This window comes from Oncorhynchus kisutch, linkage group LG5 (genome assembly GCF_002021735.2).
Source record: "Oncorhynchus kisutch isolate 150728-3 linkage group LG5, Okis_V2, whole genome shotgun sequence".
NCBI lineage: Eukaryota > Metazoa > Chordata > Actinopteri > Salmoniformes > Salmonidae > Oncorhynchus > Oncorhynchus kisutch.
In genome coordinates this window covers 47,356,274-47,363,452 of record NC_034178.2, presented here as the reverse complement: position 1 = coordinate 47,363,452, position 7,179 = coordinate 47,356,274, and positions in this window count along the sequence as shown.

Sequence of the window (7,179 nt, the reverse complement as noted above, 5' to 3'; positions counted from 1 at the left end):
TGGAATCAAAAGCCAGGCCAGGCTGGACTTCAGAGGGACCAGTTAAAGGAGAGATGGAGATAAAGAAGATGAAAGAGGATTAGCTTGGTTCAGTTCAGCCCATGGTCCCTTTTGGTGGGTTGGGGTTGGGGTGGGTGGGGGTGTCCATTTAGAGATGCCAACATTTGGCAAAACAAAAGAAGTAAAGGAGAAACATCATCAAAGAGCATCCACAGAACTACAGACAAACCACAGGCAATAACTCATAGTAAATGAGTGTTTCTAAGCTGTACGTTTTCCAAACCATTCTAGCTCATAGATTAGTATTCAGTGGGTATCCAGACTTATGTACCAAGCTGGACGTAGAAAGGAGGAACAACAGCATAGCAGAGCAGCGTGTAGATGAATGCATGACCTCCACTGTTAAACTAATGTTAAGTCATTAAATACACTAGAGCGGCATCAGCTGGGTGGCACAGCTACAGCACATGGTTAGAGGTCAAGTTATAAGGGTCAGGATGGTAGGCTATCTGAGGTCAGGATTAGGAAAGTGTAGTGTGTGACTTGTTAACTCCTATCATAACTTTGTGTCCTGGTGTCCCAATGATCCGATCTGGGACATGAACTATAAGGCCTAAGTCGGATATAGGTCTCTACTAGAATCTCACATACAAAAACACCCAGAGAGATTGTTACTATTTTAGATGAGCCAATCTGCAATAGCATCTCAGCACCCCAGAGGAGTTGGAAAAGAAAGTATCATGCACGCACACCACACCAACACACACACACAGGCACACACCAAAACGTGGAGTTATGATCATAGGGAGTCAGACACAATACAAATTCTGGGAGGTAATTTTCATGTAAAGCTGCTTGTTTTTCATGAGCCATGCAGGTAGCTTTGTCTTCTCTCCATGTAGCATTACAGTCCCCAATCTGGAACAAAACAGGAAGAGAAAGACATAACAGGAAACACTTATGGGGATTTATTATGACCAAAGGGAGAATATCTGGCACACACACACACACACATACACACTTGTGCGTATGCATGCACGCACACAGACACACAGACACACACACACACACACACACACACACACACACACACACACACACACACACACACACACACACACACACACACGCACACACACACACACACACACATGTGCGCAGACGCACACCCAGCTATGCACACACTTACACACCTATTTCACCACATTTGTACCACTGGTTAAATAGTAGAAAGGCTCTGGTGGCAGAAGAACTTGCTGACACACAGTTCATTCTCTGTGAAAAGTGGGACGCACTGCAAACCCCAACCACCACCCATGACAGCTCCCATTCAAGACCCTTTCTCCTCCTGTCTGAAGCAGATAAATTCTTCCCTCTTGTCTTCAAACAATCAATCCTTTTTTTCAGCTCGTGGCTCAAGAGAGAGAGAGAGAGAGATGGATGAGGAGAGCTGCTGTTCACACACGGTGAGGCAGATCCATGCACTAGGCTAATGCTAGCGCTGCATCGTCCTGTGTGTGTGAGGGCCCCTGGGATTGGGCCCCACTATCCTATGACACGCCTGACAAAAGGACGACGGCTTGACTCCAAGGAAACATGAGAGTGGGGGAATCTAGGGCGGAAGGGAGGGAGTGATGCACAGAGGGACGAAAGAAGAGGTGCAGGTATGTCACTGATGCTACATTGGCCCACAAACACCTAAGAAAGTGGGTTAACACCTTCCCACATCTCTCCACTGAGACATGCGAGCTGCTCATCACTGGTCTGAACACTCAGGCAGCACATAGAACTGATATACTGTTTACCATGTGGTAAACACACAACCTGGGGGGGGGGGGGGTCACACATTAATGGCCACCATTGGAAGGTCATGGGCAAATCTAGGGTTCAGCCAGCCCTCTGCCCTGGTGTTAGATCCAGTGGTTCCACCAGAGGCCATGTCCCCCATCCTCTCACCCCAGACAGGAGGATTGAATCTGGGCCAGAGCCACTAGGCCTGCTGGGGCTTGTCTATATTCTCAATGGCTCTGGGCAGACTGCAGGCGCCCACAGATAAGGCTGTCTCTTTTTTCACAGACGATGCCGCCCTGTGTTGTGTCTGCAGTTCCACCTCCCCCACCTGCCCTTACCCCTCTGCCTACCCCCTGCCCTCCCTCTCACCTCCAGCTTCCAGGAATGCTCCTAGTGGCACAACGACAAGACACACAGATGCACAGACAGACACACAGACAGACGCATACAGAAGCACACACAGATACACACACACTTGAGCTGGTCTCTGATGCCCCACGTGCCAATCTGACCAAACTCCCCACACACTCTCCTCATCTCGCTCATTGTGCGTGTGTGAGGGGAGATTGGTGTGATAGCACCGATCTGACACGGATCTATGTGGCTATCTGAAGGCCTCTGTCTGCCGGCCTGTTGTTGTTGCATCTTGTCAGGGGATTTAGCCCGGTCCACTGAAATAAAACATGTTATCACTGCATCTGTCTATGGAGACTTCTCACTCCTTCTCCTTCTTTCCCTCACTCTCTCTCTCACCCTTTCTCGCTATCACTTCATCACTATAATACACCCAGCAGGCTACAAACCACTCACCGTTACCACCTCAGAAATGTTTACCTAAGGCCTCTGTTTATTTGTATTCTATTATGCTGGTGTTCTGTCATTCAGCAGTGTTTGGTCAGGGTAATCACATAGAAAGATGTGAAACATATTTACACCGAGTGCTTTTCTATGGGAGACCAGAGGGATCTGTTCTAGTACCACAGACAGTGTGAGCGAGAGAGAGAGAGAGAGATTTAGAATGTACTGTTTAGAAAAAATAATGCAGTAAACAACAAATATCAGCATACTAGGCTCATTCTAATGAGAATGTGTCATCTAATGCGCAATTGCAGTAAATCCTGCTTTTTGTTAATTTTGGTACAGAGCATCCCCTCAGCTGATTATCAGCTGTTGTCAAACACATGGGTCTCGGAAGATGATTCTCTTTCTCAATAGTGTGCAGTGAATTCTAGTTGATGAAAAGCTAAAATTAGTATGACATCCTGACATTTAAAGCATACTCAGTTTTCACAAACTATAAAATTTTATTTTTTTGCATACCCCAAATGCCTACTACTTAGAACGCATGTACAGGTATTCGGACACAGCCAATGTTTGCTTTGTGTGGAAATAGGTGTGTATGTTGTGTATGTTCCATGTTGCAGGATCTCTTTATGTCCGATACTCAAATGGCCGAATATCATCTACATTTTATGTTTCTCACATTGCTTGATAAATGGTATTCAACACACACTTCTCTCTCTCTCTTTTTCTCTCTCTCTCTGCATGCTGGGAGTGTTTGGTGCATGCTGGGAATTGTATGAGCGAAGGAGTGCGTGTGTTGTGTAGAGTTAGATATTCAGAACTTTCTTTCGGTTTTCTATTTCTTGGTGTCATTTTTTGGTTTTCTTCTGTGCATGATTAAGGTTATTATTTTTGTTGTGGTAAAATTAAGTATTTTGTTTATCGTATCGAAATGACCCTGATTTTGGCGGGGATGGCAGCCCGAATGGGGATGCCGTCCCTGTCACTTCGACACGGCTTTAGGTGTGTTACTGAAGCTACTGTCACGGTGGAGGAGTTTCTGGTCACCGTAGGAGAGAAGGTGCTGCTTATGCATCCAGGATGAATAAAGCGGTGGTGGTACTTCTTAAAGAAGAGTGCCTTGTTGATCGGATCGTTGAGCATGGTGTACTTCTTAAAGAAGAGTGTCTGGTTGATCGGATGGTTGAGCATGGTGTACTTCTTAAAGAAGAGTGTCTGGTTGATCGGATGGTTGAGCATGGTGTAGTTCTTAAAGAAGAGCGCCTTGTTGATCGGATCGTTGAGCATGGTGTACTTCTTAAAGAAGAGTGTCTGGTTGATCGGATGGTTGAGCATGGTGTACTTCTTAAAGAAGAGCGCCTTGTTGATCGGATCGTTGAGCATGGTGTACTTCTTAAAGAAGAGTGTCTGGTTGATCGGATGGTTGAGCATGGTGTACTTCTTAAAGAAGAGCGCCTTGTTGATCGGATCGTTGAGCATGGTGTACTTCTTAAAGAAGAGTGTCTGGTTGATCGGATGGTTGAGCATGGTGTACTTCTTAAAGAAGAGCACCTTGTTGATCGGATGGTTGAGCATGGTGTACTTCTTAAAGAAGAGTGTCTGGTTGATCGGATGGTTGAGCATGGTGTACTTCTTAAAAAGAGTGTCTTGTTGATCAGATCGTTGAGCATGGTGTACTTCTTAAAGAAGAGTGTCTGGTTGATCGTATGGTTGAGCATGGTGTACCTCTTAAAGAAGAGCGCCTTGTTGATCGGATCGTTGAGCATGGCGTACTTCTTAAAGAAGAGTGTCTGGTTGATCGGATGGTTGAGCATGGTGTACTTCTTAAAGAAGAGTGTCTTGTTGATCGTATGGTTGAGCATGGTGTACTTCTTAAAAAGAGTGTCTTGTAGATCATATGGTTGAGCATGGTGTACTTCTTAAAGAAGAGTGCCTTGTAGATCGTATGGTTGAGCATGGCGTACTTCTTAAAGTAGAGCGCCTTGTAGATCGTATGGTTGAGCATGGCGTACTTCTTAAAGAAGAGTATCTTGTAGATCGTATGGCTGAGCATGGCGTACTTCTTAAAGAAGAGTGTCTTGTAGATCGTATGGCTGAGCATGGCGTACTTCTTAAAGAAGAGTGTCTGGTTGATCGTATGATTGAGCATGGTGTACTTCTTAAAGAAGAGTGTCTGGTTGATCGTATGGTTGAGCATGGTGTACTTCTTAAAGAAGAGTGTCTGGTTGATCGTATGATTGAGCATGGTGTACTTCTTAAAGAAGAGTGTCTGGTTGATCGTATGATTGAGCATGGCGTACTTCTTAAATCAAATCAAATCAAATTGATTTATATAGCCCTTCGTACATCAGCTGATATCTCAAAGTGCTGTACAGAAACCCAGCCTAAAACCCCAAACAGCAAGCAATGCAGGTGTAGAAGCACGGTGGCTAGGAAAAACTCCCTAGAAAGGCCAATACCTAGGAAGAAACCTAGAGAGGAACCAGGCTATGTGGGGTGGCCAGTCCTCTTCTGGCTGTGCTGGGTGGAGATTATAACAGAACATGGCCAAGATGTTCAAATGTTCATAAATGACCAGTATGGTCGAATAATAATAAGGCAGAACAGTTGAAACTGGAGCAGCAGCACAGTCAGGTGGAAGTTGAAACTGGAGCAGCAGCATGGCCAGGTGGACTGGGGACAGCAAGGAGTCATCATGTCAGGTAGTCCTGGGGCATGGTCCTAGGGCTCAGGTCCTCCGAGAGAGAGAAAGAAAGAGAGAAGGAGAGAATTAGAGAACGCACACTTAGATTCACACAGGACACCGAATAGGACAGGAGAAGTACTCCAGATATAACAAACTGACCCCAGCCCCCCGACACATAAACTACTGCAGCATAAATACTGGAGGCTGAGACAGGAGGGGTCAGGAGACACGTTTATTCCAAATGAGCTATTGGAGCGCGAGTTATTGCGCTTTGGAAAGTTCGCCAGTTCAATTAAGGTTGTCCCTTTGGGTTGCAAACACCCGGCGTTGAAACAGGTTATGTAATTTTGGCGACAGGTGTTTATGTTTTTGGACTCACAGGAGCAGACTTTAGAGTTATCGTTTAAAATCGAGTATGACAATAGACTGTATATGGCTTATACTAGTACGGGTAGTCAACGGTGTTTTGAGTGTGGGGATGTTGGTCAAAAGCGACATGCTTGCCCGAAAAGGGAGAAGGCCGAGGGAGGGGCGCAGGTGGTCATCGTAACGCCTGGGCCCACTGATGTAGGGAGAGGTGGACCGACATCGGTAGAGCAGCCACAAGCACCTGTTGCTGAGGAACAAGTTATCAGTGTTGAGGGCACGGAGTTGCAACTCCGGAGTTGCAACTATTAGAGGGAAATGTTATGCAGCAGAAAAGTATTGTTGTAGAAGGTAAGGATGTATCTGAAGAGCCAGTTCCTCAGTCTGGTGAGCAGGTGCCCAGTACGAGTGCTGGGGTAAAGGAGGGGGTTCATGTGGAGCTAGGCTCCCAGGTAGTGGAGGAGGTGCCCAGTACGAGTGCTGGGGTAAAGGAGGGGGTTCATGTGGAGCTAGGCTCCCAGGTAGTGGAGGAGATGCCCAGTACGAGTGCTGGGGTAAAGGAGGGGGTTCATGTGGAGCTAGGCTCCCAGGTAGTGGAGGAGATGCCCACTACGAGTGCTGGGGTTCATGTGGAGCTAGGCTTCCAGGTAGTGGAGGAGATGCCCACTACGAGTAATGAGATTCAGGTGGGGCTAGTCTCCCAGGTAGTGGAGGAGATTCCTGGTACGAGTGATGGGGTGCAAGTGGGGAATGTTGGAAGGGATGTGGTAGAGGGGAGTTAGTTGTCTGTGGCCTCAGCTGAGGAGGATCGGGAGAAGGATATGGATATCTCTTTTGATATGATAGCAGCTGGTGAGGACTCAATTTATGATCTAGAGGAGGTAAATGGGTTTCTAGATCAGACTTTTGGGAAATCTGTCAAATTGGCAGATTATTTTGATGTTGATAAGTTTGTGAGGTCAGCTGTGATGTTACAGAAGACGGTGGGGTTAGACCAGCTGAGTGAGAAGAAGTGGTTTCACTTGAGGAAATTTGTTACTGCTGTTGCAGCAGCAAAAGGTGGTGGGAAACGTGGTCAGGTTAATAAGAGAAGACTAAAACGATGATGATCATGTTTCATAGGGTGTCTTTTTTCTCTTTGGTTTCACTGTGGTTTCTTCTGCTTTTCTTTTCTCTTTTCTATATGGAGGTACTAAGGTTCGGTTCTCTCAATATTAATGGGGGAAGGGACAGGAATAAGAAGGCTTGGGTATTAGAAGTAATAAAACAGAAAAGGCTTCATGTAGTTTTCCTACAGGAGACACATAGTGATGAGGGAAATGAGGTTGACTGGGGTATGTGGTGGGAGGGGCAGCATGTACTCAGTTGTGGTACTAATTTCAGGCAATATTGTTTTCCTCGGGTTTAGGGGTGACTGTGGTATCTACAACAGAGATTGTCAAGGGTCGGGTTTTATTGGTCAAGATGGATGTTATGTTATTTTTTTTCTTCTTTTGAATGTTTATGCTCCCAATGAGGGTACAGAGCGTATT